At 44.8% G+C, this 26832-nt stretch overlaps 1 protein-coding gene and 1 long non-coding RNA gene across 8 annotated transcripts in view; one reads left to right on the top strand and one right to left on the bottom strand.

Annotated features, from left to right (window-relative positions):
- LOC309378022 overlaps positions 1-26832 on the top strand; it is a 69078-nt gene that overhangs the window by 7392 nt on the left and 34854 nt on the right. Inside the window, exon 2 of one of the 3 annotated variants that reach the window (XR_014171792.1) lies at positions 13640-13688. The exons of the other annotated variants lie outside the window; for them this stretch is intronic. This is a non-coding gene — a long non-coding RNA (uncharacterized lncRNA). The remainder of the gene's footprint in view (positions 1-13639; positions 13689-26832) is intronic. 3 annotated transcript variants of the gene reach the window in all.
- Positions 1-26832, bottom strand: part of TMEM266 (transmembrane protein 266) — a 91954-nt gene that overhangs the window by 63270 nt on the left and 1852 nt on the right. The window lies entirely within an intron of this gene.

Genomic DNA, 26832 nt, shown 5'->3' with positions numbered 1-26832 from the left:
TGAGGACAACTGTCATTGAATGTCCAGTAACTGAATTTACTTTGGCTCATTTCAGACAGCAAGCATCAGTTTTCCAATACAGTATATCAATGACCTAAAACAAACTTTGAGGTTTTGTGCTTCTACCTTAACAGCATTTGTTTCCATTTTTAAACAGGCCACTGTTCTCTGACAATCAAATTCAGGGAACTATGGTTTCTCTAAATGGTAACTGAGAATAAGACAGGTGCTGAACTTATAGTTTGATGCTGGCATGTTCTCTCACCACCCATTGTTCCCGGGGTTCAGATGACACGGGGATTGTGCCTTGCAGAGAGATCTGAATTGTCAATAAACTGGTTGAGTATAAGCCCTGCACAGTCTGACAATTAGCTGGAATTGGCTGCACTAGAATGTTCCCAGTGAAGCCAAGGGGGCTGGACAAAGTGATGGCCTCTGAGTGCTTCCTCCAGCACTTTGGACATAAACTGCTTCCCCTTGAAAGGAAAAAAAAGTTTCATTTTTCGATCAAGCAGTTTGTAGTCAAAGCACTTCCTTCAGCACTTTGAATGCAAGCGGCTTTTTGTAGAAAGAAAAAGATAACCTGTACACAGGAGTACAAATCTAGATCTGAATTACTACAGATAGGGGATCTGAACACAAAATTTGAAAACTGCACCAAGGCCTGTCCAAAGGCAATAATTAATACTCCTATTTTATAGGCCTGGAAGACTGAAGCTGAAAGATAAATGATTATCACAACACCAGCCCAGGGCAGATAACATCCTTTTTTCACTCAAACCTGTTGACTATTGGGAGCAAGAAAACTTTACCAATATGCAGCAAGTCACCCAGAGATCTGCAGTTAGATCCTGACTTGCTCTTCTATATTACAAGCAGACAAAAGGTGTTAAAGCAACACATGTGAAAAATGAAAGCATTCTTACTGTGACATTTGGAGTTCCTCATGTGCAACTTGGAACTGTAAGCTGGTATATTCTACCAAAAGACTGCCTGACATACAAAAGCACTACAAGATTCAAGTCACACACAGCCTATAAATTACGTGTGTTTGCCTTCACAGAGTCACACACATATCAACTACTTTTAAAGACCAGTGACATGATGCTACTCTGGAAAAATTTCCAAAGCTGTATACAGTGTAATGTATGACCAGGCTTAAGCATTCTCCCCACTGGCACAACGGGGACGTCAAATCCCATAATAGGAAGCAAAAGCTTTGCATTAAAAACCACTCTCCTCGAAATAAAATTTGATGGAACCTAGAGATAGCATCTGCCATTAATACTATGGGCATACTTCCAGAAAGGATGCATTTAATCTGTATGAATTTGTAGCTCGAAATGTATATTTTAAATACCACCTGCATAATAACACAAGGTCACCCTATTAATATGAAGTGCAGCAATCTTCTCCCAGATGCAAGGTGCTCTGCCGTTTAGTTCCTGATGACAAATATTCCTGAAGTTTTAAGACTGTGCATTTCCAAAAAGCTACAGTTACTTCATCCTGGAATCCCATATGGTACAGCATTTGCTAGCCTGGACCAAGTAATCAATCAAATGTGGTATTCATCTTTTGCCTTGTGCTTTGGACAATCATAGTTGCTTAAACTGGAGATGCAATCCTCCTCTGCTGGCCTTAGGGTTTAGCTTACGCCCTGAAAAAGGAGGTCTTGCTGCCCTTGTCATGCAGTATAGCGAGGGTGGACTGGCACATTACATGCCTGCGTCAGTGCTAATGGCTTTCAGTCAGAAGGGGAGAGGGAGAAAGATGACAAAACAGAGACACAGGACTCAGCTATACAGCTGCAAATAAAACGTTTTAAGTGTGCTGTAAAGTGTAATATACAAACGTGACACTAGATGGCAATGGTGTACTATGGCAAATTCAATATGTTTTTCAAAACATTTTTTTAAAAAAGCATTTTCACAGCGTTTTTAATGTGTGTGTAGATTCCACCACAGTTTGCTTTCAGAGTGGCAACTGGAAAGGATGGAATGATAAAGCCTAGCTCCTCCTGCTTCTCCGTCTGATCTGTGGGATAGCCATCACTAGCTCCCAGCAGGTTTCCAGTAGAAACCCAGACCACACAGGCTCCTTCCTTCCCAGGCCCTCCATCAGCAATTCCTGTTTTTAAAATCGAATTTATTAATTTTTCACAAAGAAAACAACACTAACATAAACCATAAAGTACTTTATCAATTGACTACCCGTCCTCCCCTTCCATTGTTTCCATATTTACCCTTAAATGCTGCATATTCCGCCTATACTATTCAATACATTCAATTTAACCTATTTATCTTAATTCACGCAGTTGCTCATATTTCATTCAAATGCTTGCATTTTCATCTCACTATAGTAGTTTTTGTAATAATCAATAAAAAGTTTCCAGTCCTCAAGGAATTTTTCATCATTTTGATCTGTAATCTTTGCTGTTAATCTTGCCAGTTCCACATACTGCATCATCATTTTCAAAAGCCATTCTTCCTTTGTTGGAACCTCTCCTTCTTTCAATCTATGGCCATACAGTACTCATAACTGCTGTCGTTAGATACATAAATAAGTTAACCAACTCTTTTGGTACATCATTATCTATAATGTCTAAAATAAACGCTTTGGGTTTCTTGGGAATCATCAATTTAAACATAGTTTTAATCCCATTATATATCATTTCCCAACAGTCCTTAGCTTTTTTGCAAGTCCACCACATCTGTCATTTTGCTGTTCCAACACATACCTGACTTAGTTTTATACATTTTGGCTAGCTTATTTGGTGTTAAATAGTTTCTTAAATAGTTCATTAACCTGGCAATACTGAAGCCAATTTTGTATCCAGTCCTTAACATCCTCTAAGCTTCAAAGAGGAATTCACATAAATCAATACATCTCTATAGGTTTCCCATTTCATTTCCATATTTCTTTTCATTTGTGAACTTGCTTCAGTAGGGGATAACCACAAAGGTGTTCTTTCAAGCAAATTCTTATATCTCATCTATACACCATACAAACCTTTCCTTACAACATGATTCAGAAACCATTTGTGGACTTTTGTTTTATCATACTATAAATATGCGAGACATCCAAATCTTCTGCCATATCCTTTATCCTTCCAGATCAAATAGTCTAGCATATGGCAATGAATTCCATTCTTTTAATCAACACAAAGGATGCTTCAAAATATAGTCTTAAATCTGGCAGTGTGAATGCACCTCTTTCTTTAATATCTGCTAATATTTTATACTTAATTCTGGGCTTCTTCCCTTGCCAGATAAACCTTGAGAGATACTTTTGCCATTGTTTGAAGCATCTTGTATTGCTTATTATCGGAATTGTTTGAAACAGAAACAACATTTTAGGCAAAACTTTCATATCAATTGCAGATTCAGGTAGGTAGCCGTGTTGGTCTGACGTAATTGAAATATATTAAAAAATTGTCCAGTAGCACCTTAGAGACCAACTAAGTTTGTTCTGGGTATCAGCTTTCGTGTGCATGCACACTTCTTCAGATATTAATTGCAGAGAGTCTTCCTAGCAGTGAGAGTTTCATTCTTCCCCATCTTTCAAAATCTTTTTTTACTTTAACATTATCAAATGCAGAGAGACCAATTCCACCTGCCTCCTCATCGCCAGGGAAAGTCAACATGTGCAATTTTAACATGTACTGGAACATAAGCTTTTTCAGAGCATGTGTTCCTGCACTACTTTCTGACTAAAACATAACCTGAGATAAAAAGTTACACAGTTAATACCACTAGACATAGGCAGCAACAGCAGTTAAAAACGAAAATCAAAAATCAATCAACAAAACAGCAGTCAGTTAAAGCTACCTAACATGTGTCCTAAATGCCAGCAGACATAAATGTGTTCAGAGACAGCTTTCCAGTCTTAGGGCAACACCACCAAAAAGATCCTTTGTCTAGATATCAGCAATCTTATCTCTGAAGGGGAAGGAAACACTTCTGAAGCAGTAAAGAACAAGAAGGTTCAAAGCTGCCCAGAGTGGCTGGGGCAACCCAGTCAGATGGGCCGAATAAAAATAATAAAATTATTATTATTATTATTATTATTATTATTATTATTATTATTGGCAAGGTACACAGTTTCAATGGGATGGAGTAATGCTGGACAGAAATCATGTGCACAGTACTGTATACTCAAATGATACCCAGGTCCCTACTATTGTCTAAGGATGCAGAAGTTCAATTCTGTTTGCATTCAAAGGCAAACATACATAATTCACTCATTTTGAAACAGTACACAAACTGAAATAGTCATCCTTCAAGATTCACACGCCTCCAAATTTTACAATGCAATTTTCCAGCCAAGTCGTGTGCACAAAAATGCATATACAGTACTATGTTAAAATAAATGCATACAATAGTGGAAACAACATACAAAAACACATGATAGGAGGGGGAGCTGGGGCTTCACTCCCTCTGAAGGAGCATGTCCATAGCCTGGAGGTATTCCTGGATCCACTATGGTCACTTGAGGCTTACTTTGGAAACTTCAGCCGGTGCAGCATTGGGAACTGATCCTGGCCCGACTGCACTTGCTGCCAAGTAGTTTCTGGACCCAATTCAAAGTGCTGGCTTAGCTATAAATCCTTAAATACCTCAAGGACTGCCTCTCCCCATATGAACAGACTCAGACCCTGCAATCATCTTCCGAATGCCTTCCTCCCATGAGAGGGCGGCAACACAGAACAAGCCTTTTCCGTGCTGGCTCCCCATTTGTAGAATGCTCTCCCCAGGGAGGCTTGCCGGGAACCTTCATTGCGTATCTTTAGGTGTCAGGTGAAAACGTTCCTCTTCAACCAAGCCTTTGACTGAGTAAACAATCTATAGCCTTTTAAATGTGTTTGGGGGGAAATGTATTGGTTTTTTGTTATTATGTTATGTATTTTGTGTTTTCATTTTGTGTTTTTATCTTGTAAACTGCCCTGTGATCTTTAGATTAAGGGAGGTACATGAATTTAATAAATAATAATAATGTTTTGCCCGAAAAAATGTGTACTAGGCAGAATTGAAAACAAAATGTATATATTAAGAGAAATTTCCTTTAGAATGCTGGAACTTAGCAAGTATATACAGTGGTGCCCCGCTAGACGAATGCCTCGCAAGACGAAAAACCCGCAAGACGAAAGGGTTTTTCGGTTTTTGCGACGCTTCGCTAGACGATTTTCCCTATGGGCTTGCATCGCAAGACGAAAGCCCATAGGGAAATCTCGGGGACCTTTTTTTAAATGCTGGCGGTGGGGAGCAAAGCCTTTTCCCCCCCTCCGGACTTCAGAAGAGGTCCAGGAAGGCCGGCGGGGGCGAAAGGCTTTGCTCCCCACCGCCAGCATTTAAAAGCGTCCGGGATAGCAGGGAAGCGCTTCCCGCTATCCCGGACGGCTTTTGAAGGCAGGCAGGGGGGGCAAAGACTTTTGCCCCCCCGCCTGCCTAACCGGGGGCTTTTAAATCGCCCCGGGACTGTCCGGGGCGATTTAAAAGCCCCCGGACGGCTTTTGAAGCCTCCCCCCGCCGCCCGGCTTCGGGGCATCGTCCCAATGCCGGGCGGTGGGGCAGGAACGCCTCCCCCAGCCGCCCGGCATCGGAACGATGTCCCGAAGCCGGGCGGCCGGGCGGGAAAGCCTCCCCCAGCCGCCCGGCTTCGGGGCATCGGAACGATGCCGGGCGGCTGGGGGAGGCTTTCCTGCCCCACCGCCCAGCATCGGGACGATGTCCCGAAGCCGGGCGGCCGGGCGGGAAAGCCTCCCCCAGCCGCCCGGCTTCGGGGCATCGTCCCGATGCCGGGCGGTGGGGCAGGAAAGCCTCCCCCAGCCGCCCGGCTTCGGGGCATCGTCCCGATGCCGGGCGGTGGGGCAGGAACGCCTCCCCCAGCCGCCCGGCATCAGAACGATGTCCCGAAGCCGGGCGGCCGGGCGGGAAAGCCTCCCCCCCCGCCCGGCTTCGGGGCATCATCCCGATGCCGGGCGGTGGGGCAGGAACGCCTCCCCCAGCCGCCCGGCTTCGGGGCATCGTCCCGATGCCGGGCGGTGGGGCAGGAACGCCTCCCCCAGCCGCCCGGCTTCGGGGCATCGTCCCGATGCCGGGCGGTGGGGCAGGAACGCCTCCCCCAGCCGCCCGGCTTCGGGGCATCGTCCCGATGCCGGGCGGTGGGGCAGGAACGCCTCCCCCAGCCGCCCGGCTTCGGGGCATCGTCCCGATGCCGGGCGGTGGGGCAGGAACGCCTCCCCCAGCCGCCCAGCATCGGAACGATGTCCCGAAGCCGGGCGGCCGGGCGGGAAAGCCTTTGTCCCTCCTGCCTGCCTTCCCAGGGGCTTTTAAATCGCCCCGGACAGCGGAGAAGTCCTCCGCTGTCCCGGGCGATTTTAAAATGCCGCCCGCCAGAAGAGGTCGGGGGAAGGCTTTTTCCATAGGAACGCATTAATTGATTTTCAATGCATTCCTATGGAAAACCGTGCATCGCAAGACGAAAAACTCGCAAGACGAAGAGACTTGCGGAACGAATTAATTTCGTCTTGCGAGGCACCACTGTACAATAATACAATTTTGTCTACCTAATGATCTAGACTCATTAAGAGTATTTTCACAGCTAAAATACACATCTAAGACTTAAAACGTTCTCTTCTGCTAAAAAGAGTTTCACTACCAAATTTCCTTGAATTGTGTTTTGAAAGTCCAGTGCTTTACTGTTTTCAGTACAGGACTAAATATTAAGAGAGAACAATTGATTTGTAGCAATGCCTGAGCATATGGAATAAATAAGCTTTGATAACTGGGGCATGATGAAGTTTCACAACTTAAGTTGTGAAAACCTGATCTTGCTGCAATTAGCAAAGCCTATCTGGAGTTAATAGACTCATTAGTTATTTGGGTAATGTATGAAGAGAAGCAATGAAGCCAGAGGGAATAATAGTTTTTGAAAGCACAGAAATTAAAGGGCTCTGTGCAAACTAAATCAATATTCTGAAGCAAGGACAGAGTCACTACTCACACAAGAGGTAAAAATATATCAGAAGCGTTTTAAGAATCTTCTCCTGATTGTTTCAGGAATCATAGAATCATAGAGTTGGAAGAGACCACAAGGGCCATTGAGTCCAACCCCCTGCCAAGCAGGAAACACCATCAGAGCACTCCTGACGTATGGTTGTCAAGCCTCTGCTTAAAGACCTCCAAAGAAGCTCTTACTGTCAGGAAGTTCTTCCTAATGTTTAGGTGGAATCTTCTTTCTTGGATCCATTGCTCCGTGTCCGCTTCTCTGGAGCAGCAGAAAACAACCTTTCTCCCTCCTCTAGGTGACATCCTTTTATATATTTGAACATGGCTATCATATCACCCCTTAACCTCCTCTTCTCCAGGCTAAACATGCCCAGCTCCCTTGGCCGTTCATCATAAGGCATCGCTTCCAGCAAACTTTTTCAGCAGGGGGCTGGTCCACTGTCCCTCAGACCTTGTGGTGGGCTGGACCATATTTTGGGGGGAAATGAATGAATTCCTATGCCCCACAAATAAGCCAGAAATGCATTTTAAATAAAAGGACATATTCTGCTCACGGGCTGGATTGAGAAGGTGATTGGGCCGGATCCGGCCCCCGGGCCTTGGTTTAGACCAGTCTCCCACAACCTGGTGCCCCCCACAACCCTAATCCTCCACCATCCCCCACCAGAATTGCTGCAAAACCTGAGAGGGCATTATTGTTGGCAAGCTCCTCAGGGGGCCAGAGAAAGTCATGAAGTTTTCAGGGGCAGGGAGCTTATGAGTAAAAGCAGTGGCAGCAGCATATTCCCCCCCCCTCTGATTCTAAGGCAGTTTCCCCTACCACGTCAGTCACCACTGAGCTGCAGCAATTGGCAGACAGGTTGGTGGCCACATTCCCTCATTCTTCTCTAAATTAAAAACTCCCAATGTGTCCACTTTGCCAGTTGTGGTGGTTGTGTGTCGACTGAAGCCTGGGGAAATTCTTTTAAGCAAGTGGCATGCTGGGGCAAGAGAAAATGTTGCCACTGCTTCATTTTTACTGGTAATTGTACCGTGCATGAAAATGAACTAATTTCTTCACACACTGAGATAGGGAAATAATTTATTCCTCTTAAAGCTCTAACCCCCACCCTCCCATCATCCCTGACCACTGGACCTGTTAGCTAGGGATCATGGGGGTTGTAGGCCAGAACATCTGGAGGGCCGCAGGTTGGGATGTCTGGGTTAAACTTTTGGCTCAATAATAGAAAAATAAACCTAGCAACTCTTCAACAAAAATAGCATATAATAATTCTTTCCTAAAAGGGCAATGTAGATAAGCAAAATTTCTAACTGGCTGAAATATATTTTGGGTGGTTTTTATGGAAATACACAGTGAACAGCAACTCCTGGAGAAACTGCCATAAAATTATGGAACCCCCCCCCCCATCAAGATGTGCTCCACCATGATGGAGTGGATGTTGCGCTCAGCCCACCAGAAAAGGAGGGAGACTTAACTGAAGATCTTTCACTCTTGTGATTGTACTGAGGGATGCCTGGACGCTGAGGTCCAGCCCCGAGGGCCTTCTGGCGGTTCCCTCGCTGCGAGAAGCCAAGTTACAGGGAACCAGGCAGAGGGCCTCCTCGGTAGTGGCACCCACCCTGTGGAACACCCTTCCACCAGATGTCAAAGAGAACAACAACTACCAGACTTTTAGAAGACATCTAAAGGCAGCCCAGTTAAGGAAAGCTTTTAATGTTTAATAGGTTATTGTATTTTAGTGTTTTGTTGGAAGCCGCTCAGAGTGGCTGGGGAGGCCCAGCCAGATGGGTGGGGTATAATTATTATTATTACTGGGAGCTCCACCACCTTCGCAAGACATCTGTCCTTTCTCCACTGCTGGTGGGTCTGAAAGCCCAACTTGATAACTCCCTCTCATTATGGGAGAAGTTCACCTATAAAATTCCCTTAGCTAAAAGCTTTCCGAAATAACAAGCTAAAAAAACCAAAAATGTAACAGGAAGCGACCAGCCTTCACGAGGCAAGGATTGGGGCAACCCAGAATGCTCCTATCCAGAAGGCTCCTGGTTTTACAGCCAACTGCCACACAAAAATAGGGGCAAAAGAACCTCCTTGGGTCGTTCAGGGTGCGCAGGACAGAAAGATGAATATATGGCATAAGACACATTTTTCAGGAGTGGGACCTAATCTTTCTAGGGCCTTGAGGGGTGGGGGAATACATCAAAAGCATCCTTTTAATGGGGCCCAGAAACAAACAGGTAACCAATGAAGATCTCGTAAGTCTGGCAATTCTATAGTACATATTGTCTGCGCTACTCAAAAATCTGGCCACAGCACCTGGGACCAACTGATGTTTCCATAAAGTCCTGAAAGGCTACCACACATAAATAAATTACTGAACCACACTCCAATTTATTAGGTTTGTATCCCACTTTTTGATTGGAGTGGCTAGCATAGCTTACAAGAACCAAACACAAATTCCATTAAAAATCTTACAAGTCAAAAATAGAGAACCAAAGCAATGTGGTAATATTTGGAGGGGGGAGCAGAGAGACAAACAGAAAACATTTTCTCCAATATTGTAATCCCGTTCTGGAGGTGAGTTCTTGATCGTGGAGAGAATGTGCATGAGGAGCATGGGCCCATCTTGAGTAGATCACTCGTCTTCCAGCCACTGGCACAGATTTTTTTAAAAAACAGTATTAGATTAATGTGTGGAGGATAGCTACATCCATGGACACCAGCCATAACAGCTAAAACAGAATCTCCATGTTCAGTGGCAGTACACCTCCAGCAATTAATTTTGGGGATAAACATCAGGAGATAGCTCTCACAATCATGTTTTTGCTTGCATGTTTCCCAGAAAGACGCTGCTGGTCACTGCTGGAAACAGAATGCTAACTAGATGGACTCAGATCCAGCAAGAATTTTTGTTTTGTTTTTGCCATTTGCCATTCTTTAATTCTCCCCATTGCAAACACAAGATTGCCTAGCTGAGCCTGCATGATTTGCATTCAGTTCTCAGTTGAATTACACAATAATCTGATTAACTGCTCCCATTTTTAGCCTATTATTAGTACGCTTTGATCTTCTATCTGAAGAAACTGTACCAAAGTGTTATATTCTATGTGTCTCATTACCTTGGAGATTGGAATCATGATCATAGTTACTAGGGAATGATCCCAGAGGAAGGCAGGATGCTTGAGGAAGGGGCTATCAGTGCATAAACAAGCCACATGCCACAGAGTTTTGCTTCTACAAGCTAAGAAAACTGGGACCGTAGTAGAGAATATTCCCAAGGCACGCTTGCAAAGAGGCTTCCACCGCTCAAGCGAAAAGGCAGCAGATCCAAACTGTGCCCTGTGTGGGGCTAGCCCTGATGATTCCCAAGTCTGACTACAGAGGGCAAGGAAGACATTAGCAGGCTGTGCAACAAAGCTATGTGGTCTTTGAGAGGAACAGACACAGTAATGAATGCATTCAAAGACTGACTGGAGTGGGCCAGCACACTCTTAGGCACAGTTCAAACAAAATGTGAACAGGCTTGCACAAGTCTTGGGCTCATGTTCTTCATGCCTCTCCCTTACACAGCCAAGAGGCGATGGAAGCTTTTAAACAAATGGACTCAAATCCCCATGCTGCCTGAACTCACAGAACCATTAAAGGTAAAGGTAAAGGTACCCCTGCCCGTACGGGCCAGTCTTGACAGACTCTGGGGTTGTGCGTCCATCTCACTTAAGAGGCCAGGGGCCAGCGCTGTCCGGAGACACTTCCGGGTCACGTGGCCAGCGTGACATCGCTACTCTGGCGAGCCAGAGCCGCACACGGCTTTCGTTTACCTTCCCGCTGGTAAGCGGTCCCTATTTATCTACTTGCACCCGGAGGTGCTTTCGAACTGCTAGGTTGGCAGGCGCTGGGACCGAGCAGCGGGAGCGCACCCCGCCGCAGGGATTCGAACCGCCAACCTTTCGATCGGCAAGTCCTAGGCGCTGAGGCTTTAACCCACAGCGCCACCTGCGTCCCCTCACAGAACCATTATCTGATTGTAATTAAAACCCAGTTATTAAGAATAAACCAGGAACAAACTATGGTTTCAAATTCTGGTTTGTTCTCACTAGAGTTTAAACCAAGACAGATGTCATTGCTTGCCATAACTTGGGTTTGCTTAAAGCTTTAAACAAACCACAGTTTCCCGAGTTAAGGCATGTCACCCCCCCCCCCACACACACACATCTTGAGAAACTTATAAATCTGTATGGAATCAGGAGATAAGCTATGGTCCATCTTCCCATAAGTCTCATGCATCAAACAATTATGGGTACCTACCCACTCCATCATTCAACCCACCCCATAGTGGCCTTATTACTTCAAGTGTTCATAGGAAGCCACCTGAAAATTGGAACTATAAATGCCTTTTAAGCTCATCTCACCACCGCCACAGACACTTATACCTAAAAACCCCAAACACATAAAAACCCAAAATTAATACTAGCAGAGTTCTTCTAATAGACATTTAGTACAATGAAAGTAGACAAGAATGTGAGGTGCACATCCTAGGCCTGTTAACAATTTCCTTGAATATGTCACAATCCATCCAGTTTTTACAGTACTTATAGAACAAGACTTTTAAAATCCAAATATGCTGTGTGGAAACATTTCGACGTAGCCTTTAATGAAAACACTGCTGCCGTTTACTTGACAGAAACCAATCAGTCAAACTACAGTCAAGCTGTTACAAGCAGAATGCCTGCAACATGTCAGCTGACAGTGAGTTGTCTTTGGACCCCAGAAGAACAAGCTGCGGTGTATAATTAAAGGTTTTTGAGGCACGGTCTACTCCTGACAAATGCTCTCCACACACCCAGAAAAGCTAATAGCCAAATGATATATTTCAGCCAGGGAATCACATGCTTAAACTCTCTTAAGTAAGCCAGCACAGATGGGCATTGTCACAGGGGTCTAGGTAGAACTCTAAATGGATATGATCACACACATCTGTCCAACAGCATCTGGCTACTGTTAGAGAGAATCTCTGTTTTAAAACAAGAAAGTTGAGTGCCACTTGCTTTGCTCAGAGAGCAAGTAGAAAACACAAAAACAGTGAGTTCACATACCTTGAATACCTTGGATGGGGAAACCCAGCCAGATGGGCAGGGTATCAGTAATAAAATTATTATTATTATTATTATTATTATTATTATTATTATTATTAGAAATAGATGTTGCTGTCAAAGAGCACAAGAGAAGCTCCAGCTACAGTATGTTAAAGTTCTAAGATGGCAAAGTAAGGAAGTTTGCAACTAGTGTTAAGATCCCAGGTTGTGCCACTCTCCTGATCAAGGTGTGAGCCCATGAGACCTGAAGTATGTGAAGCTTTTTCATTTCAGAAAAGAAACACTCAGCTAAGGAGGGCATGCTAGCATTCTGTAGAGGCAACCCACTTCTGGTTTACCTTGAAAAAATCTAACTTGAGAAGCACTCTGCCTCTTAAGCAGCTTTGTTTGGGCTACAGCAAGAACTTCAAAGGAAGTCCAGGATGCCTGCTCAGGTCTCTCCAAAAGGTTTGTTGAAATGCAACAGCCAAGTTCTGTTTGTTGATCTGCAGTACTTCTGGAGACTGCCCATATAGTAGTAGTAGAAGGCAAGAAAGAGGGGTAGCCAGCAAAGAACAAAAATCTTCAATATATAGTGTTTGAAAAAACATATATTAGCTGAATTTCATTTCATTTTTATTTTCTAACTATTTATATACAACTTCTCTGCTTTCGTCTAAGTGGTGTGCATCCTGCTTTCATGAGTGTCCTGCAAGGGCACTATATAATTTTAAAAACTTTTATTGGAGTCCTCAGAAAGAAGCAGGGTTAAACTTCTTGTCACCTTTGCCAACACCTAGGAGAAAAAGAAACCGAAAATACGCCTCATCGCATGAAAGACTCTCTGAGGGCTTGAAATTTGTCAATATCATGATTCAGTTTACTGCAACAAACACAGAGCCCTGCCTCTTCCTGTCAAAGAATAAAGAAGATTAAACTGTATTTCTTAGCCTTCCCAGCCTTCCCCAGAAGGCATGCTTTTCAGTTGCCCATTGAAACAGAAGGACCTCCTATGATGTCCTTCTGAAAATGAAGCTAGCGTTAATTTACAATACGCTCTTTGGCATTTTTGTTAAAAGTTTGGGTGACCCTATGCAAAACAAGACAGAACTGCTACAGCTTTAATAGTGGCAGAGAAGAGAGCGTGCCAGCAAGCACAGCTTCTCAGCATTATCCAAATTTACTCTCTCACACACTCAAGAACCCTGGTTTGGTTTGGTTTTCTGCATCTGGGTAACCCTAGTTAAAAGTACTACTCAAACTAGTTCCCACCTAATAAACATAATTATTTTATATTATTTCAGAATTGTGGATACCCAGAAGTAGAATAAAAAATATTGGGCTTAGGAAGTAATGATAGCAGGCTGCACTAGAGTTCCATATCAAAATGAGTTATCAAAACTGTCTCAATTTTGAAAATGCAGCCTTTGAAAAAGGATGTGAGGTGAGCTTTGGTTTTTTTTTTTAGGTCAGTCAAATTGAATGAGGGAGATACAAGTAATAGTCTTAACAAATGGAAAACAAAGAACTAATATTCATTTTTTGTATTTATGAAGCAGGCAATGCTACCATTTGTGCTGCACAGTCAAGAGAGAACTTCAAAAGGTGATGCTTTCTTGCAGAATTGAATGCCTACTAATTTAAACATCTGGCTATAGCACCAAGGGATAGGCGCCAGTAAAACCCACAGTGAAAGTTGAACTGAAGGTCAACAGACAGAAGCCGTACAAAATGAATATTCCAAAACAAACTCTGCATATTTGATAATAAAGTTTATTTTTTTAACGCACACCAAAAGGTTTAGAAACCTGATGGTGCTTCTGTGAACAGAGTGATAATCAAAAAAGGCCATTATACTTACAATGAAAGGTATTTCTGGATTCCAAAAAAGCTGCCGCCAAGTTGGGTTTAGGTTTGGCGCCACCTGGCGGTCAACAGGCAAAATTGCAAGCTTGCCAAAATAATTCTCAGCTAGGGCGAAATGGGACGCAGGTGGCGCTTTGGGTAAAACCTCAGTGCCTAGGACTTGCCGATCGAAAGGTCAGCGGTTCGAATCCCTGCGGCGGGGTGCGCTCCCGCTGCTCGGTCCCAGCGCCTGCCAACCTAGCAGTTCGAAAGCACCTCCGGGTGCAAGTAGATAAATAGGGACCACTTACCAGCGGGAAGGTAAACGGCGTTTCTGTGTGCGGCTCTGGCTCGCCAGAGCAGCGATGTCACGCTGGCCACGTGGCCCGGAAGTGTCTCCGGACAGCGCTGGCCCCTGGCCTCTTAAGTGAGATGGGCGCACAACCCCAGAGTCTGTCAAGACTGGCCCATACGGGCAGGGGTACCTTTACCTTTACCTTTAGGGCGAAAGTGTTCATCTGGAAATGATAAAGGAATGGGGAAGGTGGTGACCATGTGGGTGGTAATGCGGAAGGTAAAGCAACTAGAACCACAGAGAAATTCAAGGAGAGGTAGAATGAACAAGGAATTAACCATCCTGGGGGGAAAGGTGAACACCGGGAGTCTCAGGAATAAATGACTGCTTTCTGCAAGGCAAAATAAAAAACTGAAGAAGGAAGGAGCCAAGACAGCAGCATCCTGATTGGTTGGTTTATTTTTGCAAGCTTGCAATGTTGCTTATTGACCACCAGGTGACGCCAAACCTAAACCCAAACTGGCCACAGCTTTTACCGGGCCTCCAGAACAAATTTCTATCAAGAAGAACTGGAAAGTGATAGCAAAATCTCATACGAAGTCCTGTGTTCAGAATTGGTCAAGTAAGATGCAGAAAGAATTCGGTGGAAACCTATGAAGATGATAGACGCCCAAGCTGTTCATTTTAATGGAAAACCTCAAAGAATAACGACAGGCGCCTGTTAGGGACACTTGTGATCCAGCCAGAACAGCCCGGATAGGTTTAGATGAGAAGAGCGGAAGAAAGTACACAGCAGTTTCCACACACCAAACATATCTAGATCAGAACCATCTATAAAATGTAGTTCCTTCCCAAGGTCTCACAGATGAAGGTTTATCTTAATTCTGCTGCAACCTGGAAGTGCAGTAACTGAACTTAGGACTTTTATCAATGCAAAGCTACGGTAGGTTGAAACTTCTTCCATTTTAGAATATATATATATATATATATATATATATATATATATATATATATATACACCCCGTATTTTTCACTCTATAACACGCACCCGACCATAACACGCACATAGTTTTTAGAGGAGGAAAATCCGTAGGCATGCCACCCGTAGGCATTCCCTCCATAACACGCACAGACATTTCCCCTTACTTTTTAGGAGGAAAAAAGTGAGTGTTATGGTGCAAAAAATACGGTATTTAAAAAGTAAGGTACAGAACAGTTTGTTTCTCCTGCCCACTGAAGATATAGGCATGAAACAGTTTGATCTGGTTGAAGATTTAAAACAACATTAAGACAGGCTGTTCTATTGAGGGGAGCTCATTAATACAGGAAATTATCTACAGCTGGCTTGTAAATAAAAAGTCACTTGCTTATTTGTATTGAAAGGTAAGAATTGCCTCTAGGACTAGGTGAACTGGAAGTTTTTATAAACTGGGTAAGAAAGAATAGGTCCTCATTTTTTATGCCCCTCATCTGCATGGGCAGGAAGATGCTACGATTATTTGTGGGCGACTCTTTCCCCACAGGCCTTCAAAATGAAGAAAGGGCAGGTGCCTGTTAGGGACCCATGTGTGATACAGGGCTCTCTTGCCATAGGACAGCTTGTTCTGCTGCGCTGACGGATGAGATCAAACAAAATGTTCCCACTCCTCTAGCCACTTCAAGCCCTTGTTCCAGGTCTTCACTTGAAAGGAAAGTATGGCTACACGTTTTGCCCAGTTCAGATGCAATAGCAAACTATGGCTTGATCAAACAAGGAAGGGAGGCAATGTGAATATGCAGGAGCAAGAAGGAAGGGGAAGCACACAGGGCAGGGGTCAGCAAACTTTAGTCCACTGTCCCTCAGACCTTGTGGGGGCTGGACTATATTTGGAGGGGAAAGAGAACAAATTCCTATGTCCCACAAATAACCCAGAGATGCATTTTAAATAAAAGCAAACATTCTACTCATGTAAAAACATGCTGATTCCTGGACTGTCCGCGGGCCAAATTTAGAAGGCAATTGGGCCAGATTTGGCCCCCGGACCTTAGTTGCCTACCCATGACATAGGGCATGCCCAGACTTGTCCACATCACATTTCATGTCAGTCTCATTTACTCATCACAAATTTCTGCTTATTTTTCATAGGTTGTCCCTCTCCTTCTAGAACTGAAAGGCACTTGGGAAGCCTAAATTTGTGTGATTGTTTCAGTGTGCTAAAGAAGTGGGGAGAAGGCTTAGTTCCTTCGGTGTCCGGCCATAACAATACAGTTTACTAACTTCATAACAACACATTATAACAAACTTGCAATTACAGTTATCTATAATCCTAGTTTGTTTCCCTGTGGTTTAGGGAAACAAACTAGGATCAGAAATCAGTTTATGAAGCTTGCTTGATCCCCAAACCAATTATTAGCTTGAGATCAGACATAACACAACTAACCATGGTTAGTTGAAAACAGAGTTTGGAAGCTTTTGCAGACCATCTTGATTACTTCAAGAGTCTGAAACAGGACATTTCATGAAGAGACATGAACAAGTACTTAAGGTATTTCCATAGCAACTCCAAAGCTGAAATCTGCTGCATAGACAAGTTGTCTTGAATGATTAGAATGGGATATGTATGCAACTTCAATAGTAAGAAGGCAGCACTCCCCTAAAGACACAGGCTCACTGAGCGTGCTCCTAGACTTGTCCCTCAGCATGGATGCTCAGGTTTCTGCAGTGGCCAGGAGTGCAACTGTGCAGTTAGAGCTAGTGCACCAGCTGCACCCATTCGTGGAGATGTCTGACTTGGTCACAGTGACACATGCCTTAGTTACATCCCATTTGGATTACTGTGATGTGCTCCACATGGCGCTGCCTTTTAAAAATGCTCAGAAACCTCAACTGGCTCAAAGAGCTGCTGCAGCCAGAATGCTGACCGCAGCTGGTTATAGGGAGCATATGACTTACTCAGTATAACAACTCCATTGGCTACTGGTCTGTTTCTGGACACAATTCAAAGTGCTGGCTAGAGTTGGGCGATATCTGGTTTTCAACATCGTGATATATCAACTAACTGGTCATTGTGATATAGTGATATATTATGATGTCTGAAATAACACTGAAAAGGGCTGAAAAAGCAGCTGGGGTGTGCAGGGAGGGAGGAGAGACCAGGAGGAAGGGAAGGAGGCTGCTTGCTTGCTCAAGCAAAGGCGCTTCTGCTCCCTCCCCAGTCGAGCCTCAGCCTTGGCAGAGAAAGCCTAAGAAAGTGCTGCATGTGCCTGCTGGCCTGCACATCTGCCTCCGCCCAAGCAAGCAGGGTAGGCTGCCTCTTCCCTCCCAGTTGGTCATTCTGCCTGCAACTGACCGGCAGGAAGGAGGCAGCCCACCCCACTTGCTCAGGTGAAGGTAAATCACAGAGCACGCAATCTGAGCGGGCAAGGCATCGCAGCTCCCCACCTACCACCAGCACAGTGCAGACAGGCAGCCTGCTGGTGGCAGCCAGGGAGCCGTGAAGTATTGCCAGCTCAAGACGTCTGAAGCCAGTATTGCAATCTGAACTTCATACCAGTTTCAGACAATGAACTGAAATATCGCCCGGTTCCAAGTGCTGGTTATGGCATATAAAGCCCTACATGGCTTAGGTCCAAGCTATCTGAAAGACCATATTCCCTCATACAAACCTTCCCAGGCTCTGAGATCTTTAGGGGAGGCCCTTCTCTTGGTCCCACCACTCTCACAGACATGCTAGGTGAGGACGTGGAAAAGGGCCTTCTTGGTGGCTGCCCCCAGGCTCTGGAACAACCTCCCTAGAGCAGTTAGACTGGCTCTCCTTGTTCTCCTTCCACAAGCAGGTGAAGACATTCTTGTTTCATTCTTGCTGGAAGGCTGGTGCCATGCTGTTTTTACTGTAATTATTTCTACGTTCTAAACCTATTTTACATGTGTATATAGTTCTATTAATTCTATTGTTTAACTGTTATTTAATTGTTTACTCAATGTTTTAAATGATTCTTATTTTTATCTGTAAGCTGTTTTGAGTTCCATCAGGGAAAAAGGTGGGGTATACGTAAATGTATAATAATAATAATGAGCCCATGAAATGCACATCAAAATGACTACATTGCTGACACACTAGGTATTGTTTTTCATTATTTATTAAATTTGTATACCACCCTTCATCCGAAGTTCTCAAGACAGTCCACAGCATAAAATTACAAAATAAAAACAAGAGCAAAACAAACCCATACCCCACAAACACATCTAAAAGGACACAGAATGTCAATCTGCCAAAGGCCTGGTTGAAGAGAAATGTTTTCACCTGGTGCCTAAAGATGTATAATGAAGGCGCCAGGCAAGACTCTCTGGGGTGAGCATTCCACAAACAGGCCCATTCTCATGTTGCCACCCTCCAGGAGGCAAACAAATAAAGGCCTCCGGTGATCATCACAGGGTCCAAGTCGGCTCACATGGGGAGAGACAGTCTTTGAGGTATTGTAGTCAGTGCTTTTTTTCTAAAAAAAATGTTTAGGGGTACTCTCATTTTGACTCAGGAAAACCAGCATTTTATAGTTCAAATTGGGGGAAATAAATACAGTAAATTGACAAAAGTACAAAGATTCACTAAATGTTTAGGGGTATGTGTAACACTGTGTCCCCCCAGAAAAGAAGCGCTGATTGCAGTCCTAAACTGTTTAAGGCTTTATGTGTCAAAACCATCACTTTGGCTTGGGCCAAGAAACTGATTGGCAGGTAGAAAGCTCACATTTGGGGCACATATAGTCCAATACACTTCTAGTTGGCAGAAAAGTCTGAAAATGGGCACACACAGTACAAGAAAGTCTAGATAGGTGACTAAAGCTATGTTTGCAGGCTTTTTCAATGGTGTTTCAGATATACGTGATTTCACTTAAATGCACAGTACCTTAGAACATTGTTGTTGTTGTTTAGTCGTTTAGTCGTGTCCGACTCTTCGTGACCCCATGGACCAGAGAACGCCAGGCACCTCTGTCCTCCACTGCCTTCCGCAGTTTGGTCAAACTCATGCTGGTAACCTCGAAAACACTATCCAACCATCACCTTAGAACATTACCCCTGAGTAAATGGGGCGTTGCCTGTATAATATTACATTCATATCTCACCCTTCCACCGAGGTGCTGCTGCCATTTCCACAGCTAGCAAGGACAATCCTAGTTCAATCTCTCTCTCTCTCTATCATAAAAACACATTATCTGCAAAATTTCTGAAGCCAGAGGAAACCCCTGCGCCCACATCCCAGGAGTGAAGCTCCATGTTCTGGCTATTAAATGAAGAAGGAAAAGCACTCTGCATGCACTCAGAGGCATTTATTAGTTTTCCTATTCAAAGTTCCTGCTTTTTGTCATGAAGAACAGGGTCTAGAGCCGCTCACTAATTAAGCCCGGCCCTCCAGTGTATGTGGAGCGTTTCTTCTGCCTAAGGGAGCAGGTCAGAGGCTCTTGAGTGACCAGCACTGTCTCCAAGACCCTTTGATACCATTTCCCCCATATTTTACAATAGGATCACAATTAAGACCATAACTTTAATGCTGTTGATTTCTATTTAAAAATATCTTATTAAAATAAATCAGCTAGGGTTCAATTTGTTTTCCCACATGACAACAACAGCTAAGGATCATGTAAGATATTAAGCAGAAACTGCACAACCCCTTGAAGATTTCCATTTTTTAAAAAAGTCAGGTTGGAAATACATACATAATGTATCACATACTGGTCATGAGAGATTTAATGGGAGATGAGTTATAATACAGGATTTCTGGTACATTCCCCAAGCATCATTAATTGCTTAATTAGAAGAAGAAGAAGAGTTTGGATTTGATATCCTGCTTTATCACTACCCTAAGGAGTCTCAAAGCGGCTAACCATCTCCTTTCCCACGACAACCACTCTGTGAGGTGAGTGGGGCTGAGAGACTTCAGAGAAGTGTGACTGGCCCAAGGTCACCCAGCAGCTGCAGGTGGAGGAGCGGAGACGCGAACCCGGTTCCCCAGATTACGAGACTACCGCTCTTAACCACTACACCACACTGGCTCTAATTAATTAATTAATTGTGTCCAGATGTCGAGCAGACCCCCCTGGTTGAAATTATAAATTTGTCCCTTGGCACGGGGACATTCCCAGGGGAACTGAAGGAAGCAGTGGTGTGTACACTCTTAAAGAAAACTTCACTAGATCCTTTAGACCTATCCAATTACCGCCCAGTTTCAAATCTTCCATATCTGGGTAAGGTAATTGAGAGAGCGGTTGCTGAACAGCTTGGTAGGTTTCTGGAGGAAACATCGGCTTTAGATCCATTTCAGTCCGGTTTCCGTCCTGGTTTTGGGACCGAGACGGCTCTGGTTGCCCTAACAGACGATCTCCGTAGACAGCTGGATCAAGGCGGGTCAGGACTGGTGATCCTTTTAGATTTCTCAGCAGCCTTTGACATGGTCGATCATGATCTTCTGGACCACCGCCTTGCAGACGTGGGGATACAGGGCATAGCCCGTAACTGGTTGTGCTCTTTTATCTCTGGTCGGGGACAGAGGGTGGCACTAGGGAGGGAAATGTCGTTGCACCACTCCTTGGTGTGTGGAGTGCCGCAGGGCGCAATTCTCTCCCCGATGCTTTTTAACATCTTTATGCGCCCCCTTGCCCAGATTATCCGGAGCTTTGGGCTGGGCTGTCACCAATATGCTGATGACACTCAGCTCTATCTGCTGATGGATGGCCACACTGACTCGGCCCCGAACACACTGACCAGATGTTTGGAAGCTGTGGCTCGATGGTTTCGTGGGAGCCGATTGAAACTAAATCCTTCGAAGACAGAGGTCCAATGACTGGGTCGGGATGGCATGGGGATGAGGGACCAACTCCCTTCTCTTGCGGGGGCCCAATTAGTGCCATTGCCTTCCATTAAGAATTTGGGTGTAATCCTTGACGCCTCCCTTTCCATGGAGGTGCAGGTTACAGCAACAGCCAAGGCGACATTTTTCCACCTTCGCCGCATCAAGCAGTTGGTCCCTTACCTTTCCCGCCCCGACCTGGCCACAGTGATCCATGCGACGGTCATCTCCAGGCTTGACTACTGTAATTCGCTCTATGCGGGGCTGCCCTTGAAGCTGTCCCAGAAACTCCAGCGGGTACAGAATGCTGCAGCGAGGCTCCTCACGGGGTCTCTGCCATGGGAGCATATTCACCCAGTGCTTTTCCAGCTGCACTGGCTCCCGGTGGAGTACAGGGTCAGATTTAAGGTGCTGCTTTTGACCTTTAAAGCCCTTCACGGCCTAGGACCCTCGTACCTACGGGACCGCCTCTCCTGGTATGCCCCACGGAGAGCCTCAAGGTCCATAAATAGCAACACCCTAGTGCAGTGTTTCCCAACCGGTGTTCCGCGGCACACTAGTGTGCCGCGAGACGTTGCCTGGTGTGCCGTGGGAGGGAGGTGGGCGAGTCGGGCGGCGGGAGCGCAAGGCTTGCGGGCGGCAGCCGGGAGCACGGGGCACCCTTCGGAGGCCGCCCCTTGCTCCGTGCTGGTGTTGGCCAGCCTTGCGCACCCGGGGGATCTCCCCCCAGGAGCGCAAGGCTTGCGGGAGGCAGCTGGCAGCGCGGAGCACGGGGCGCCCTTCGGAGGACGCCCCGTGCTCCACGCTGGTGTCGGCAAGCCTTGCGCACCCGGGGGATCTCCCCCCAAGAGCGCAAGGCTTGCAGGTGGCAGCTGGCAGCGCGGAGCACGGGGCGCCCTTCGGAGGACGCCCCGTGCTCCGCGCTGGTGTCGGCAAGCCTTGCGCACCCGGGGGATCTCCCCCCGAGAGCGCAAGGCTTGCGGGCGGAAGCCGGCAGCACGGAGCACGGGGCGCCCTTTGGAGGACGCCCCGTGCTCGTGTTGGCAAGCCTTGCGCACCCGGGGGGCGCGTGGGGTGCCCTGAAACAGAGGGTTCCCCATGCTGCGGACTGTAGCCTGCCGCCCGACGCGCGGGGCGCCCTGAAGCAGAGCACCCCTCGCGCCAGGCAGACATGGGCCAGCCCCACAAGCTCGGGGGACAGCGGGGAGGTGCAGCACCGCCATCCCACTGTTCCCTGACCTGGTTTTTTTGGGGGGAAATAAAGGAAAAAAATTTTTCCTTTATTTCCCCCCCCAAAAAAGTAGGTGCGTCCTATTTCATAATAAAGTAATTATAAAATACTTTCTTTGTGTTTATTTGATGCCTATTAAAGAGAGTTACTTTATATATAGTCAATATAGGCACACAGTTAATTTTTTAAACATTTTCTAATGGTGGTGTGCCTTGAGATTTTTTTCATGAAACAAGTGTGCCTTTGCCCAAAAAAGGTTGGGAAACACTGCCCTAGTGGTCCCGGGCCCTAAGGAAGTTGGATTGGCTTCAACCAGAGCCAGGGCCTTTTCTACACTGGCTCCGTCCTGGTGGAACGCTCTGTCTCAAGAGACCAGGACCCTGCAGGATCTGATTTCTTTCCGCAGGGCCTGTAAGACAGAGTTTTTCCGCTTGGCCTTTGGCTTGGAGCCAATTTGATTCCCTCCCTCTTTTCTTTTTTCTTTTCCTTTCTCCTCCTGCGATGAGGCTACATTTTATTATTTTAATGTTTCAATATTTTAATGTTGTATTTTAATTTTGTTTTTAAGTTGTAATCATTCAACTTGTTTTTATTATTGCTTGTTAGCCGCCCTGAGCCCGGCCTTGGCTGGGGAGGGCGGGGTATACATAAAAAATATTATTATTATTATTATTATTATTAATGATGGCATGGTTTTTCAACAAATGGCTACGGGGACTTTAGTTGGCCTTTAATACTAACAGGCCTGTTTGTGAATTGTGGCAATGGATTCACTGGACCTTAAACTGGCTAAGGTCAAATCAGAGGGGGAAACCCGGGTGCCTAGTGGCTTAAGTCTCATGTGTCACCACTTAAGAATATGAAATATATATTTCAGCTCTATTTTGGAGGAGGCATGGGGGTCCTTTTATGAGGTCTTTGAACAGGCGTGTCATAAAGGGAATCAGGGTGTCTTTGAATTTCTTGCAGAATTCTGCTGTAAAGCCATCTGGGCCCAGGGCTTTGTGTGGTTCTACATTTTTGAGGACAGTCTCTTTTTCCTCTGGGGTAATAGGGCTGTCCATAATTCTTGTTCCTCTGCAGTTAGGGTTGGCATGGTCAGTCCTGCCTAAACCTTGTGCCATGGCATCCAGACAGGAATGTGAGATTGGTGTTGCCTGGGTTTTTGTCACCCCATGTTTCATACAGGCCTTCGTTTTTTAGCATTTTTAATACAGTGGTATCTCTGGTTACGTACTTACCGTAAATTGTTCCAGAGGTCTGTTCTTAACCTGAAGCACCACTTTAGCTAATGGGGCCTGCCGCTCTGCTGCCGCCACACAATTTCTGTTCTCATCCTGAAGCAAAGTTCTTAACCCAAGGTACTATTTCTGGGTCAGCGGAGTCTGTAACCTGAAGCGTCTGTAACCCGAGGTACCACTGTAGTCTATAGGAGTCTCTGCTGCCTCTTTTTTTGGCTTCCTTCAGAGGAAGGTTGTCCAGAGGATTTGGGGGTGAATGTCTTGGAGAGGTATCTCTGGTGTTTAGGTTGAGGTCACCTCCTAGAATTGTTTCCCCTCTGATGCAGGAGATGAGTTTATTTAGTCTTTTCTGGAAAAAAATCTAACTGTTTTGAGTCTGGGGCCAATTGTCAATTTAGTTTTGCCATCTAGTTTTGCCTAACAAAGATGAACCTGCCATTTTTGTCCTTCATTATTGTTGTAGTTTTAAAATGTAGGTGCCTGCTAAGCACCATGGCTCCTTCACTCTTCAAACTTATGCAGTACCTTAACACCACCAATAACCATGGCTGAAACTAGTTTGTGGGGAAATTAATCATTTACAGATTTCAACAACTATTCACTGAGTTTCACAGTCAATGACTGTTTTAGTATCACTGAGGTTTGGATTTCTCACTTCCTGCTCCCCAGAGTCAAAGCAGGCCCCTAATGTCCGCACTGCCTGGCCTGGGTCTGTTTCATCACTGACTTTGTTCCTCCATTTAAAAAACAATCAGGGTCTCTGCTTGTCGCAAACCCTCCCCTCCTGCCTGCAACACTGATTCTGTGTCCCAGCGCAAGACATGGCCTGGCACCATCTTTGAAAGGGGCATCTTCAGACTCCTGTGTACAGTACTGTTAGGTATCACTAGCAACTAGTATCAGGTCAAAGGAGCTCCTCCCCACTCTAGAGACACTTAAGAGAAAGCTGGAGCAGGGAAGGAGAGAGAGAAGGGAAGGGGAAATGATAGTTCCCATTACACATCACTTTCAACATCATTTTCTGGATAAATAAAAAAACAGAAAAAAACCCTGTCCAGTAGCACCTTAGAGACCAACTAGGTTTGTCTCTAAGGTACTACTGGACAGTTTTTTAAATTTATTTTGACTGCGTCAGACCCACACGACTACCCACCTGAATCTAGAATCGTTTTCTGGAAATTGAAGTGCCAACTGATTTCTGATAATGTTTAAGGCAGAAAAGATTTCACATCACACTTGCGCAACTCTATTAGCCTGTTATATTAACATGGAGGGGGGAACTTTTTCAGAAGCCACAAGAGACAGCCAACAGGAAGGTGCCATAGCAATAGAATAGAATACAAGGGCAGAGAAGTCAGAGGCATTCTCCAACACCATCATTTACCTTACATAAGACCTTTGCATTTAGGTAAAAAAACACTGCATATTTTGGACAGTTATTTAGAAAAGTAGACAATTAAACTTACACCTCTAGAATATGACTACCATATGATTTAAGGTATATAGCCCTAGCTACCAAAGGGTGCTGTGGGATTACCTAGGGGAGTGCTAAGAGGCATGGGGCAGCAGGGGGGCACTGGTGGTGAGCCCCACCCGAGTGAATTGATCACTTATTTTGATCTTGGGAAGGGCAGCTGCTAAGCCACTGGATACTGCAGCCCTCCTCTATGATTTGAGACCAGAAGCAAGCTCGCTGCTAGGGTTCTCCAGCTCATCCCACACACAACTCTGTGAGAGAGAGGTGTGTGCATTTCTGCATGCAGGTATCCCCTGCTCTTAGGTTTACACACACACAGTTATAAAAGCAACAAACACTTCACACTTCCTTTGGATCCCTTTTGGGATTTGGTTAATCACTAAAATAATACTTATGCTACTGTGATTAACAGAGGCAAAGCATTTACCTTCATCAGCTGCTCCGATAAAAATGAAATAACGCTGTTACCAAGGTGGCAGTTATAGAGCTTTGGGGGGGTGCATGACTTTGGGTAAAGTCACATTGGAATACCTCTTTTATCAGTAAACAGCTAACTAATGTAATATAGGAAGAAGCAAATGCCTCATGGGAGTATTTTTCTCATGTGAAGAGATTGCTAATTAGGAGGTCACTATTGCATTTTAATCTAGGTAAAAGCAATTTAGACCTACAGTCTCACAATCAAGATGGCATTTATTTGCTAGCTAATCAGCAGATATTTGCCCAGGTGATAACTTATTTTGTTGATGGTAGGTAACAGTAAAATTTAAAAGACAAGTTACTGCATGATAAATGAAAACTGCTGACAAGATCAATATGTAATTAAGTGTTCCAAGAGTCAAGAGACAAGAGTTGTCTTTCAGTTGGGTACTTGATCAGAGCAAATAACTTGCTAGACCCACGGCTCAAGCCACCCTTTGGTACATGTGTGTGTGCAGGCAGACATGCAGGTACTTTAGTTCTGCATATCAGCAAACCTAAGCTAAAAAAAAAAATACAGCCAGGATGTGCAAGGGCTAGCACTGCAGAATCAAAAGCAATACTGTGTTCACATAAAGAGAAGCAGGTCAAAATGAAGAAGAGTTGCACAAAGTCTAACTACCTTCTGATGCGCTCCAACTTGGTCCTTTGTCAAGTTTAGCTTTTGTTTGGTTGGTGTTGTGTGTGTGTTTTTTTCAAATTCAGCCTATATTACATAAACTAGTGTGGTTAAGGACACATAAATCAGACTGTTACCCAAATACCAAGGAACCAATATATCATTAAATTGGGTCTTTGAAAGTCAGTGAGCAATCTTTATTAATGCAGGCCAATGTATTGTTGCAAATTAATTTTCAATGCAAAAGAAAAGCATGTCAAGGCCACTCAGAAAAACTAAAAAGAGGCAAATGAAAATAAAGAGGTATGCTACCATTCACTTTGAGAGGCTCTGCAACCCAAATCCATGTGCAACAAGTGCACAGCAAAGCATATTTATCGCACTAAACAACCCGTTGCTGTGCAGAAATGCCCTTAGTCATGCACCTTTTTAAAAAGAATATCTTTCAACATGAAGTAACTCAAAATGTCTTATTTTAGAGTCAGACATTAAGGAAAGCTCTCCTCTTAGTTTCATGTAAAACACAGTTTTAGGAAATAACTGAATTACCAACTACCGTTAAGCCCAAGGCTGAGACCACCAAAACAATCTGTTTCCCTATCACATAGAATTCTGTTGTTTTACCTCTTCCCACTACCCTTACTGTAGGGAAAAAATCACTAGGATCATAGCAGTTGACTTTCAAGTACCACTCATTTAACAAGTCATCAAAAGTCACCTCTCTTAAATACAAAGGA

Source organism: Podarcis melisellensis, assembly GCF_964234715.1.
Source record: "Podarcis melisellensis genome assembly, chromosome: 9".
In the NCBI taxonomy this organism is placed as follows: Eukaryota; Metazoa; Chordata; class Lepidosauria; order Squamata; family Lacertidae; genus Podarcis; species Podarcis melisellensis.
This window is presented reverse-complemented; position numbering and strand designations above follow the sequence as displayed.